The sequence below is a fragment of the Emys orbicularis genome, chromosome 12 (assembly GCF_028017835.1).
Source record: "Emys orbicularis isolate rEmyOrb1 chromosome 12, rEmyOrb1.hap1, whole genome shotgun sequence".
Classification (NCBI taxonomy): Eukaryota; Metazoa; Chordata; order Testudines; family Emydidae; genus Emys; species Emys orbicularis.
In genome coordinates, this window is record NC_088694.1 from 45,879,313 (window position 1) to 45,893,496 (window position 14,184).

Here is a 14,184-nt window from a genome sequence, read left to right on the forward strand (position 1 = left end):
GTAGCTATGTGGATCTGGATAGATCTAGAATGGAATTGCATCAACTTAAATGAATCTAGAATTAATGTAAATAGAGTTAGTCAGGTATTCACACATCTGCATTGATCTCAAATGGTTTTTACAGTGGGTCCTGTGGGGAGCAGGGCCCTCACCCGGCAAGGGGAGCTCTGCGCAGCAGTGAAGGTCTCTCCCCTGATCCTGCTGGGCCAAGGGGGTTATAGTGAACCCTGCAGCCTCTCCTGAGTGTGGTTGGGGCTATCAGAGCAGCCCGAGGGGTTGGGTGGCCCAGCCCCAAAGGCTCCTGTGGGACCCCACTGCCAATATGTGTCCCACACAGGGAGGCTGGTCGTGGGGTGAGGCCACTGGGCTGGGACCCAAAAAATCTGGGACCAGTTCCCAGCTCAGCCCAGGATCCGATTCTGCCCGTGTTTGTCTGAAGTGAACACTCTCTGGGGCAGGGTGTGTGGGTCAGTGCAAGGCGTGGAAGAATGGGATCCCTGGTATCGGTTAGTTTCTGTGCAGCACCTGATACAATGTGGGCGCCTGGATCTGGGTCTAGGTGCCACCCCAATGCAAATACCAGCCATGTGTTAAAGGTGGGATTTTCCAACACACCCATCCCCCTGGATGGAGACTTCAGAGCTGATCACAAAACGTTTTTTAGTTTTCCATGGGAAACCCTCCCAAAGTAGTACTTTTACAGTGACCAAAACCAGATTTTTTTCACCTAAATATTACCCACAACTGGGGGGAAAGAATCAGTTTCACCTTCTGGGGGCTGCCTGGCCTAATCTGGGGTGACTTTGGCCCCCAATGCCGTTGACTCAAGGCAGTGCGATTACTGACCCACTCCCAGTGCGTTTGGTACTGATTCTCCACCCAGCCAGGTCAGAGCTTTAGATTTACCCTCCGGCCCAATGAGGTGTCCAGTGTGGGGGACAGCTGAGCAGGGGGCAGGGTTCCAGGCACAGGGATCCCCCAGGGAGAGCATCACAGGGGGTGGGTTGAGGCTGTGGGGACTCCCCTTCGGGATGGGGAGCTCGGTCCGAGCCCAGCCAGGGAGACGATGGGAGTTTTTATATGAACCTGGTCTCCCCCCAGGTAAGATCATCGGGGGACATGAAGCCCAGCCCCACTCCAGACCCTACATGGCCTATCTGGAAATACAAGATGGACAGGTTAACAGAATGTGGAGGGTTCCTGGTGAAGAAAAACTTCATACTGACAGCTGCTCAATGCAATGGAAAGTAAGCGCCTCTGTGCTGGGGATGTCAGGGCAGCTCAGGCGTTAGCAGGTGATGGGGGAGCCGGGAGCTCTGGTGCTGTGGTAGATTGCAGGGAAGGAGCAGTTAGTAGGACAGGCTGGGAGAGCAAAGCCCAGGGGTCTGATCTGCTCAGGGGGCGTCGGCGTGTCTCTAGGGCAGTGGTCTCCAAGGTGGGGTGCACGCACCCCAGGGGGTGCGCCAGAGGATCCCAGGGGGTGCGCGGCAGGAGGAGCATCGCCGAACGGCACTCTGCCATTTATTTTCTTTGATGGCAACTCTGCACGCCTGCGGCAGGTCTTCCCGTCTTCTTTCTTCGGCGGCACTCCTGCAGTAGGTCTTCCCCTCCTCTTTCGGCGGCACCCTGGGGTGCGCGATCCAAAAACTTTGGAGACCACTGCTCTAGGGGCCTTTGGGGAAGGGACTAGATGACCTCCTGAGGTCCCTTCCAACCCTGATATTCTATATTCTATGAAACCATGGTCCAGATCCAGCGCTGGGTAAATCAATGGAGCTATGGCCCATTGACACCAGCTGGGGTCTGGCCCATTGCCCAGCTCAGGGCAGGGAGGAGCTCACAGCCCCAGGACAGCTCTTCAAGACTCTGGTATGGGGGGAGCTGGGCTTAGAAACCTGTCTGGATCTATCCGCAGTGGGGTCACCGGACTGTACGGGAGCTGAGAGCGAGGTGTTGGGAGGAGAATGGGAAGTAAAGCAGCTCAGGGGAACATCACAAGGGGCTGGGGGGACACCAGCTGGTACCCCATCACCACTGGGCAGGGGCTTTCTGTTGTAGGTGGTGCCCCCTAGAGGGGAAAGGCCCCTGGTGCCATTTCCCACCCTCCTGCGCCAACCAGTCCCCAGCCCTGGGACAGATCGCAGCGGGCAATGTGTACAGTGGTATATATATATTTTACAGGCCGGCAGATGAGTCCGAGATCTTGACCTGAGATCCCCAGGCTACCCTGTCCCCTCCATATCACTGTTCATTAGTCAGACCCTCATGTGCCCCTCCCCCTCCTCACGTACACTCCTGTCCTTAATGCACCATGTATTGCTCTTGGCTTTTACAGCAAGATCACTGTCAAGCTGGGAGCCCATAACATTAGGGAACAGGAACGGAGCCAACAGAAAATCCCCGTCCACCACCAGATTCCCCACCAGCAATACAAAAAGAAGACCCTTAACATTGACATCATGCTGCTGCAGGTATCATCCACTTCCCATCACCCCACCCCCTGTGACCTCACACTGCTGCAGCTGCCTCCCCCATCCCATCACCCCACCCCCAGTGACCTCACACTACTGGAGGTACCACCGCTATCCCAACACCCTGCTGCTAGTGACATCACAATGCTGCCCCCCACTCCATCACCCCGCCCCCAGTGACTTCACATGAAACCACTGGACACAACTCCATTTTCCTCTGTTGGGACTTGTTGGTCCCTTTCAGCTCCACTTCCTGTGCTGATCTGGTTCCCTGTTTTCCCTCACGTCCATGGCAGCTGTCACACAGCGCAATGCTGAGTAACTGGGTGCGGCTCATCCCCCTGCCAAATGCCAAGTCCAGGGTGAGGCCGGGATCCATGTGCAGCGTGGCTGGATGGGGTCAGACTACATAACCCTTCCCAAACTCAAACTCCGCCCAGCACAATGCTACCCAACTCTATCAAACTTAACCCCTGTCCTGCACAACTGTCCCCAACTCCAATTCTACCTAACACTACCCAATCTCTACTAAATTTAACCATTGTCCTATCCAGCTCTACCCAACATACCCCCTGTCCTACAAAACTCATCCCTACCCAAACTCAGCTCTACCCACATCCTCCCAATTCAAACCCTACCCAATTCTACCCAACTCAAACCCAACTCTACCAAACTCTGCCTAACCCTACTAGTGCTACCCAAACAAAAAAGGAAACACTTCAACACAACAAACATTTTTGCTGAAGTTTCCAAAGTTGAAAAAAGGCCATTTTTTTACACAAAACATATTTCTTGCCAAATATTTAAACCTCCCCTACTCTGCTGTAATCAGATCTGCAGATGAAAAGTCATGCTACAGATGTACAAGATGTAACTGTGATTATTTTTAACCCCCGGGTGATTCCGGTGGCCCCTTGGTATGTGAGGGTGTGGCCCAGGGCATCGCTTCATATGTTGATGTGCATTTGTGGGAGCCAAGCGTGTTTACAAGACTCTCCACCTTCATCCCCTGGATCCAGAACATTCTGCAGAAACAGCTTAAAGGAGACATCCATTTTCCTGGCTCTTTCCCTGGCTAGACCAGCCATGGGCTAACAAGGCTTTGCAGATTATCTTCATTAGTCTTAGAAAAATGCTATGAATTGATTGGTCTCAAAATGGATTGGGGGCGGGGGAAGGAGTTCGTAGATGTTGAGATAAAACTCCTGTGTATCTCTGGGAGTTTTGGGACTATCCTATTGGATTCTAGAACAGGGATCAGATTCTCTCTTTAAACCATGGAAAGAAACCTATAGAAAAGCTGGTATTGGAGCCAGCGACCCCTAGAGGGGAAAGGTCCCATGTCCTATTCTCCGCCCCCCTCTTGACCCAGCCAGTCCCCCCTTCCTGGAGTCAGATCAGAGCTGGTACCCTCTACAGGGGACAGGTCCTGTATCTGACCTTCTCAATTCCTGCTTATCCTGATGTGGACCATCATCTTCCCTGTGCATGAAACCTTGGCTCAGTTCACGTTGGTTCCATGACGCTCCTGAGAAAGCCCTTGTGAAACTCCTCTTTCCACTCGGCACCTGCCACTTGTGGTGCAATAAAATCCTTTTATCGCAGCAGCCTCCATGTCTGTCTGTCTACATTCCTGTCTGTGTCTGACTGTAACTGCTCTGCCTTGAGCATGCCCCACATCTGCCTCTCATGGCCCATGAATGTGGACAGAGGATTTGTTGCTACCATGTTCCCTGTCTCCTAGAGATACTGACCCAGCAGGAATTTGCCTGCTGTGGCAACAGTGCCCACTACTGTCCCAATGGTTTTACAGCTCAGCCATTGTTGAGCTTGATATCTTTTTAAAAATATATATGCAGCTTTGTTGTAGCCATGTGGGTCCCAGGATATTTCAGAGACAAGGTGAATGAGGTGATATCCTCTTGCATCAATGTCTCTTACTGAGAGAGACAAGCTTTGGAGCTTACACAGAGTTCTTCTTCAGGTCTGGGAAAGGTCCTCTGTGTGGCACAGCTCAATGCAAGGTGGAAATAGATTGTTTAACATAAGAAGTTAACACATATTTCAATAGACCATTCAAGGTGAAGTAGTCTATTAACACTCTCCAGGCATAGGGGGACAAAGAGGAGGGGAAAGGTGTGGGGAGGGGGGGGTTTAGTGGATTACAGATTATTGTAATAAACCAGTAATCCAGTGTCTCTGCTCAGTCCATGATTTTTTAGTGTCTAGCAAAGTTATAAATTGAAGCTCCCAGGCTCATCTTTTGCAAGTATTATGCAGGTTTCCTTTGAGGATGAGGAATGAGCGGTCAGCTATGGAGTGATCATTTTGTGGAAAGTGTTTGCCCCCGGGTGATAAGGTGTTTTTGTCTTTCATCATTTTTCTGTGTGAGCTCATTCGAGGTTGATTGTCTCATTTAACCCACCTAGTTGTTATTGGGGCATTTAATGCATGGGATGAGGTACACCAGAAGTTGTGATGGGCATGTGTAGGACCCATGGATCTAGAAATGTGCATTGTGGGGAGGGGGTGTTGGTTATCATAGCAGTGGAGAGATGTCTGCAAGTTTTGCATCCTTCGTTCTGGCAGGGTCTGATGTTACTTTGAGTTGGTGGGTCCTGGTCTGTGCAGAGATTGCTTCTGATTATGAGTTTGGAGAGAAATATGTGCTAAGTACCTATGCTAAACAATCTGTCCACCTTGTACTTAGCTGTGACACCCTGAAAACCTTTTCCAGACCTGAAGAAGAGCTCTGTGTAGGCTCAAAAGCTTTTCTCTCTCACCAACAACAGTTGGTCCAATAAAAGATATCACCTCACAGACCTTGTCTCCTTTTGATCAGATTACATCTTTGGTTGATAAAGGTAACAGTGTCAATATTATATACTTATAATTCTGGAAGGCATTTGACTTGGTACCACACATGTTGATTAAAAACCTAGAACTATGTATGATTACCATGGCCCACATGACATAGGTTAAAAGCTGGCTAAATGATAGGTCTCAAAATGTAATTGTAAATGTGGAATCCTCATCAAAGGGGTGTGTTTCTTGTGAGGTCAGGGATTTGTTCTTGTCCTATACAATTTACCAGTTTTATCAACGCACTGGAAGAACATCATCATTGATAATGTTTGCAGATGACTCAAAAATTGGGGGAGTGATAAATAATGCCAAGGACAGATCACCAACACAAAGTGATCTGGATAGTTTGGTACGCTGGGTGCAAGCAAACAATACACATTTTATCATGGTCAAATGTCAATGTATACATTGAATATAGGAACAAAGAATGTCGGCTATACTTACAGACTCTATCCTGGAAAGTAGGGATTCTGCAAAAGATTTGTGGGTGAAGGTGAACATGAGCTCTCAGTGCTACTCTCTGACCAAAAGGGCTAATGCTGTCCTGAGATGAATAAACAGGGGAATCTCAAGTAGGCATAAAGAGGTTATTTTAACTCTGGATTTGGTCCTGTTGTGACCGTTGCTGGAACCCTGTGACCATATCAGAGGTCCTGGGGGAGAGAGGCCAAATCATGATGTCACTGTGGAGGGTTGGATCACAGAAAACCCCTGTGACATTGTGCAGTCTATATGGTTTTATAAAAATATGATAATAAGTGAATATAATGTAACTGGAATATGCTTCATGCAAAAGGTCTCTTGTAAGGTATCATTACAAAGCTTATAATCTACTGATGTGATCATCCTATTTGTATAAATGTACCACTCTTGTATCTGAAACTAGAAATATAAAATATAACTCTGAGGGCCTATTGTAATTATGCAAAGTATGGGTCATTAATGGTGGTTTGGAATCTTGATTACTCCCATTAACCAGGACCATTGTCTGCAGATGGCTGTGTTTTACCTGTGAGTCTTCCTGTATATGGGTGTGCTGGCAAGTGGGTAAAGAAGTGTTGCAGTGACATGTGATCATGTCACCTGAACTGGAATTCATCTTTAACCTGGTGCTTTTCCAGTGGGGGGGGGGGTGGAAACCCAGTGGGACAAAGGGTTTCTGCCTTATGCAAAAGATATATAAAGGGGTGGAACAGAAGAAAGAGGAGAGAGGAGAGCCATCATGAAAAATCCCCTAGCTACCACCTAAGCTGGAACAAGATCTGTACCAGGGGAAAGAATTGTTCCCAGGCCTGGAAAGTGTCCAGTCTGAGGAAAAAAACTTACTGAATCATCTCTGAGCGTGAGATTATCTGTATTCAGTTTGATTAGACATAGATTTGCGCATTTTATTTTATTTTGCTTGGTGACTTACTTTGTTCTGTCTGTTACTACTTGGAATCACTTAAATCCTACTTTCTGTATTTAATAAAATGACTTTTTACTTATTAATTAACTCAGAGTATGTATTAATACCTGGGGGAGCAAACAACGGTGCATATCTCTCTATCAGTGTTATAGAGGGCGAACAATTTATAAGTTTACCCTGCATAAGCTTTATATAGGGTAAAACGGATTTATTTGGGTTTAGACCCCATTGGGAGTTGGGCATCTGGGTGTTAGAGACAAGCACACTTCTGTTAGCTGCTTTCAGGTAAACCTGCAGCTTTGGGGCAAGTAATTCAGACCCTGGATCTTTGTTGGAGCAGACAGGCAGGTCTGGCTCAACAAGATGAGGTGCTGGAGTCCTGAGCTGGCAGGGAAAACAGGAGCAGAGGTAGTCTTGGCACATCAGGTGGCAGCTCCCCAGGGGGGTTCTGTGAACCAACCCGTCACACCCCCTTGGGAGCTGCCACCTGATGTGCCAAGATTACTTCTGCCCCTGCTTTCCCTGCCAGCCTGGGAATCCAGCACCCTGTCATGCTGAGCCAGACACGCCCGTCTGCTCCAACACAGACCCAGAGCCTGAACCAAGTGCCCAAAAGCTGCAGACTTAACTGAAAACAGCTAAGAGAAGTGTGCTTGTCCTTAATACTCAGATGCCCAACTCCCAATGGGGTCTAAACCCAAATAAATCCATTTTACCCTGTATAAAGCTTATGCAGGGTTGTCAAGGCTGCTTCCCCACTTTGAACTTTAGGGTACAAATGTGGGGGCCTGCATGAAAACTTCTAAGCTTAACTACCAGCTTAGATCTGGTCTGCTGCCACCACCCCCAAAATGCTAATTCCCTTCCCTGGGTAGCCTTGAGAGACTCTTCACCAATTCCCTGGTGAATACACCCCTTGGATCTTAAAACAAGGAGAAATTAACCACCCCCCTCCTTTCTCCCACCAACTCCTGGTGGATCAAGATCCAACCCCCTTGGATCTAAAAACAAGGAAAAAATCAATCAGGTTCTTAAAAAGAAGGCTTTTAATTAAAGAAAAAGGTAAAAATCATCTCTGTAAAATCAGGATGGAAAATAACTTTACAGGGTAATCAAACTTAAAGAGCACAGAGGAACCCCCTCTAGCCTTAGGTTCAAAGTTACAGCAGAGATAAACACTCTAGCAAAAAGGTACATTTACAAGTTGAGAAAACAAAGATAAAAACTAACACGCCTTGCCTGGCTGTTTACTTACAAGTTTGAAATATGAGAGACTTGTTCAGAAAGATTTGGAGAGCCTGGATTGATGTCTGGTCCCTCTCAGTCCCAAGAGCGAACCACCCCCAAAACAAAGAGCACAAACAAAAGCCTTCCCCCCACCAAGATTTGAAAGTATCTTGTCCCCTTATTGGTCCTTTGGGTCAGGTGTCAGCCAGGTTACCTGAGCTTCTTAACCCTTTACAGGTAAAAGGATTTTGGAGTCTCTGGTCAGGAGGGATTTTATAGTACTGTACACAGGAGGGCTGTTACCCTTCCCTTTATAGTTATGACAATGGTAAACTCATAAATTGTTCACCCTCTATAACACTGATAGAGAGATATGCACAGCTGTTTGCCCCCCCCCCCCCTTCCCCAGGTACTAATACATACTCTGAGTTAGTTAATAAGTAAAAAGTGATTTTATTAAATACAGAAAGTAGGATTTAAGTGGTTCCAAGTAGTAACAGACAGAACAAAGTAAGTCACCAAGCAAAATAAAATATAACGCGCAAATCTATGTCTAATCAAACTGAATACAGATAAGATCCTCACAACCCTTGTAGTCTCTGTCCTTTGTTCCAGTTTCTTTCAGGTATCCTTGGGGCTGGAGAGGCTCTCTCTTTAGCCAGCTGAAGACAAAATGGAAGAGTCTCCCAGGGGTTTAAATAAACTTTCTCTTGTGGGTGGAAATCCCCTCCTCTTTCCTATCAAAGTCCACCTCCAAGATGGAGTTTTGGAGTCACCTGGGCAAGTCAGATGTCCATGCATGACTCAGAACTACAGGTAGAAGCCATTGTTCACATGCAGGGCCGGTGCAAGGAAGTTTCGCGCCCTAGGCGAAACTTCCACCTTGCGCCCCCCTCCTGCAGCCCTGCAGCAGCTCCCCGCCCCCCCCTCCCTGAGGTGTCCCCCCGTGGCAGCTCCCCCCCCCCGGCCCGGGGAGCCATGCGGCAGCTCCCCACCCTAGCTCACGTCTGCTCCACCTCCTCCCTGAGCACACAGCCCCCGCTCTAATTCTCCTCCCCTCCCAGGCTTGCGGCGCCAAACAGCTGATTGGCGCCGCAAGCCTGGGAGGCTGGAGAAGTGGAGCAGCAATGGCGTGCTCGGGGAGGGGGCGTAGCAGAGGTGAGCTGGGTTGGGGAGCTGCCACGGGGGGAAATTGGAGCCACCGCTTTTTGGCGCCCCCAAATCTTGGCGCCCTAGGCAACCGCCTAGTTCGCCTTAATGGTAGCACCGGCCCTGTTCACATGCTACCTTGAACGTCCTCAAGTAGACTTCTTATGTGGATTGGAGCCTTCCAAGGTCCATTGTCCATTAAGTGCTTCTTGATTGGGGCACTTAACTTTGTGAATTCCTTTCTAAAGAAGCTGACCAAATGCCTCACAAAGCTTACTTAGAAATTAAGCAAGTATACAGCCAATATTCTTAACTTCATGTACAAAAATGATATATGTGTACAAATAGGATGAATAGCTACAATAGACCATAACCTTTACAGAGATATGTTATATGGCACCGGTAGCATAAAACATATTCCAGTTATGTCACAGCATCACAGTCACTTCCCCTCTTTTATCCTTTATTTCCAGCTTGCTGGAAAGATCTTTTCTGTGATGTGGGTTAGTCGGCCCCCATGGTGTACGTGCCTTCTCCTAGAAACCTCTGGAATAGTGGATTGTGTGTTGATAAGCCATTAACACCATCTGGCTATTGATGGCTACTCCTTTGTTGTAACTGAAAAGGCTGGTAGTGGGTACTCCCAACCTCACAAGGTATTTCAGTAACACATACAGAAATACTTCACAACTTCATATATAATGCTAGCACATATGTGACAAAGTGGATTTGTCCTCCTTATTAAGTTGTACATGAGCCTATATGAGTCTTACTGTTTCACATGCATACGGTGAGTGCCTCAGTTTCCCTGTGTATTGCACCAATGCCTAGGTGGTGGGAATAAGGGTGTGTGACTTTTGCTGAGACCCTCGGGGGTAGGTGAGTCGGTTCCACCTGCCTGTACGTAAGCGATGAACGGGTGCCCTTCCTAACCTGAGACCCAGGATCGGGATATGACCACTTTGCCTGGGAAGTGAGACAAATACCAGGAGGAGAGACAACGGGCATGTTGGAGGCCGGGTCACTGGAAGCTGGGCAGTCTCCTGTTTGGGACTCGGCGAGGGGAGTCCAGGGAATCCGGCCTGGGGTCCCCCCAAGATGGACTTTGCTGAAAGTCACTGATTTCTGTGCCAACAAGCTCTGTTCTACGCTGTGTTCCTGTCAACTAATAAACCTTCTGTTTTATCAGCTGGCTGAGAGTCACGTCTGACTGCGGAGTTGGGGTACAGGGCCCTCTAACTTCCCCAGGGATCCCGTCCGGGTGGACCGGCCAAGGGGAAGTGTATGGTGTGAACAGGGATGCTGAATGCTCCAAGATCAGACCAGGAAGGCTGTAGCCAAGGCGGCTTTTTGCCCTGGACAGCCTGCCCCTAGGGGAGTCACGCTACCCAGAGCACTGGCTGGCTTGATACAGAGCAGTTCCAGAGCATCGGACCTGTGACTCCTTCACAACATACAAATCAACAGGATATTAATGTTTAGCAGATCAAGACATTTAAAATGATTCCTCACAGGCAGACTTTGTACAAACATATCATAATTCTTGACAGTGGTGAAATGGGGGTTCTAGGTGCTACTTTGAGGTACAGAGTGTCACTTGTCCCTGCTTAGTTTACTGCAGGAGTGTTAGTCACTGACTAATGTGGAGGAAGTGGGGCCAAGATCCTTTTCAGGTTCTGACTATACAACTCCCACGTGTTGCTAAGCATTGGAGTGTTACACACATGAGCGCTTGCAAAGTTCTGTGTATCTTTTAACACTTTGTAGATCAGTCTAGTGATCTCTGAAGTTAGCCAGTGTGACTTCTCTGGGTTTCTAGAAACCATCTCTTTGTATCCATGCAGCATTCTTAACTCAATACAGATATTAATGTTTTCTAGAGTGTAGGTCTCTTGGCATTTAGCCATCAATGCCATGAAGTGGTTGTGACAGGTTGGATCACAGAAACCCCTTGGGGCTGCCACCTGATGTGCCAAAACTACTTCTGCTCCTGATTTCCTGCTCTGCCAGCTTAGGACTTCAGTGCCCTGCCTGGTTTTGAGCCAGACCCGCTAGCTTGCTGCAAACCCAAACCCAGGTCTGAACCATGTCCCTTAACAGCTGTAGGCTTAATGGAAAGCAATCTACAGAAGAGTTTCTGTCTTTAACACTCAGATGCCCAAATCCCAATGGGGTCAAAACCCCAAATAAATCTGTTTTACCCTGTAAAATGATTATACAGGGTAAACTCATAAATTGTTCGCCATCTAGAACACTGATAGAAAGATATGCACAGCTGTCCCCCCCCCCCCCAGGTATTAATACATGCTCTGGGTTAATTAATAAGTAAAAAGTGATTTTATTAAATACAGAAAGTAGGATTTAAGTGGTACCAAGTAGTAACAGACAGAACAAAGTGAATTACCAAGCACAATACAATAAAACACGCAAGTCTAAGTCTAGTCCAGTAATAAAAACTGAATACAGATAAAATCCTCACCCAGTAAGTTTCCTTTTACAGACTAGTCTCCTTCTAGTCTAGGTCCAGCAATCACTTACACCCCCTGTAGTTACTGTCCTTTATTCCAGTTTCTTTCAGGTATCCTTGGGGGTGGAAAGGCTCTCTCTTTAGCCAGCTGAAGACAAAATGGAGAGGTCTGCCAGGGATTTAAATAGACTTTCTCTTGTGGGTGGAGACCCCCTCCTCTCTCCTATGCAAAGTCCAGCTCCAAGATGGAGTTTTGGAGTCACCTGGGCAAGTCACATGTACATGCATGACTGAGTTCCTTACCAGCCAAGCCACATTCCTGGGAAAGCTCAGATGTGGATTGGCATCTCCAAGTTCATTGTTGGCTTAAGGGCTTCTTGATTGGGCACTTACTGAGAATAGTCTTTTCTCAGGAAGCTGACCAACTGCTTCACTACAGCCTACTTAGAATCAGACAAGTATACAGCCAATATTCATAATTTCGAATACAAAAATGATACATGCATACAAATAGGATTAATAGATTCAGTAGATCATAACCTCTACAGAGATATGTTACATGGCATATGTAGCATAAAACATATTCCAGTTATGTCATATATATGCACATTCATAAGCATATTTCTATAAAGCCTTATGGGGGGCACCGTCACACCCTCCTCTTGAACTTACTGCCAAAGACTTGGACACTGTCCATGGCGGAGGCAGTACATATAAAATCCCTGTTTGTTTTTGGTCACACTCCTTTTCAGTAACTTTAAACCATATGATGTCATTCATAAGTGTTCTGGCCAGTTTTGGGGTTCTTGGTCCCCGGATGCCTGAAAACAAGTTGGGGTGTAGTATTGCTAACAGAATGCAGACAGCAATATCTGTTAAAGTGTAGGCATCCTGGCATTTAGCCACCAATGCCATGAGGTGGTGTGCCTCAGTTTCCCCTTCTACACAGCAGCAAGGGTCTGTTATGCTTTTGCTGCTGTGCCAAGCTTCCAGTATGTTTACAGGTATAAGCTGAAAAGTAACATGCTTGTGGGGCTGTCTTGTCACCATCCCTAGCATGTTCAACAGTTTCTTCCACAAATCAGGTATGTCCCACATCTTTAAAGGGTTTGCCACTACTATTAATTCCTTTGTTTTAACCACCCATAGATGAATTACCAAAAGAGAAAAGATTAACAGCAAATCTATGGTGGACAGGCTTTGTTCACACGATTTAGCTTGTTTAGTGTCTACTGCATTTTCCCATTTCTTTGTGCCCCCTGATAGGCACTCTGATGCAAATTCTCCTGCCTCTTTGGTAAAGGCTTTTAATTCAGGCATGTGTTTGAGGCTTTGGCAAGGAAAGGGTGCACTGCAACCATGCCTGCCCTCGGCCACTCTCTCTGGAATTTCTCTGGGCTGGACCCCACTCCCTTGTGAATTAAGGCAAAGTTTTTCTTCCTCCTGACTTGAAGAGACAGTTTTATCACCTAAAAGCATAGCAGGAACATCTTTCAATGGAGTACTTTGGATCAGTAAGACCCCCTTAGACACCCCACTTTCTGTTTCCAAAAGGTTATCTGGGGGGCAGCCCCTTCCAGGAGATCTGACCCCCAGTTTTTCCCTTAAAACCTGATCAATAGGAGAGGGGTCTGGCATTTTAAATGCAGACTTTTCACCCTCCTCCTGGGAAAGAGCCTCCCTACAAAAGGTGGGCGGACTCTCCGGTCCCCCCTCACCTTCCATCTGGGCTTCCCTCTGGGTCAGACACTCCTGTGTCCCCCAAAAGGGAAAGTGACCCTGCTCCAGCTGTGGGCTCACAACTACTAGCTATGACAGACCCTTCACTGTCAGCACAACCTCCCCCCTTTTCACTCAGGTTGGGCTTGCCTCCAGCTACAGAGTCCTTGGGATCTGTTCCCACTGCAGCAGTCACCAGGACCCCAACCTCCACCTTCGGGACACATACCTCTGTGCGCCCCAGGGCAGGCCCTGTCCCCTGCTGCCCTGCAACTTCCTGGCAGTCAGCAGCTGGGGTGTTCCCCTTGTTACAAGGTGGAACATCCCCCTCCCCCGGGGATATGATTACGAGACAGGAGCTGGCTTCGTCCAGCCCCTCCCTCTGGGACTGGCCTGGAGCCCCCGGGCTACAGGAACTGGCTACAACCATCCCTGCTCCCAAAGATGCATTCTCTACTGCTACAGAGGAAGCTAAGAGACACCCTCCTATTCCCCCAGCAGTCCATGTGACTTCAACCTGCCCTCCCCCCCCGTCACTGGGGCTTTTAGCACAAGATTCCTTCTCATTGCTAACCAACCCTGGGACAGATTCTGCCACATTAAAGAAATCATTCCCCAGTAGAAACGGTGCAAAATTGTGTGCCACCATTGCAACAGTCAGTTCAGCCTGCAAATGACTAGTTTGCGTGTGTACTTTAGCTAAAGGTGCAAGGACTTTGTAACCTCCCACCAGTTCTAATTCTGCCATTTTACCAGGCAACAAATCCTTCTCCTGGATCAGGTCCCTCCTGACCATGGAAATCACAGCCCTGGTATCTCTTAATCCAACAAGTAATTTACCATTCAGTTTAACAGTATGCATATGCTCACTGCTTGGT

General features: G+C 47.8%; 1 pseudogene; it reads left to right on the forward strand.

The window, feature by feature from the left end:
- Positions 1 to 1,106: 1,106 nt before the first annotated feature.
- On the forward strand, positions 1,107 to 3,550 carry LOC135886332 (mast cell protease 1A-like; annotated as a pseudogene).
- Positions 3,551 to 14,184: the final 10,634 nt, after the last annotated feature.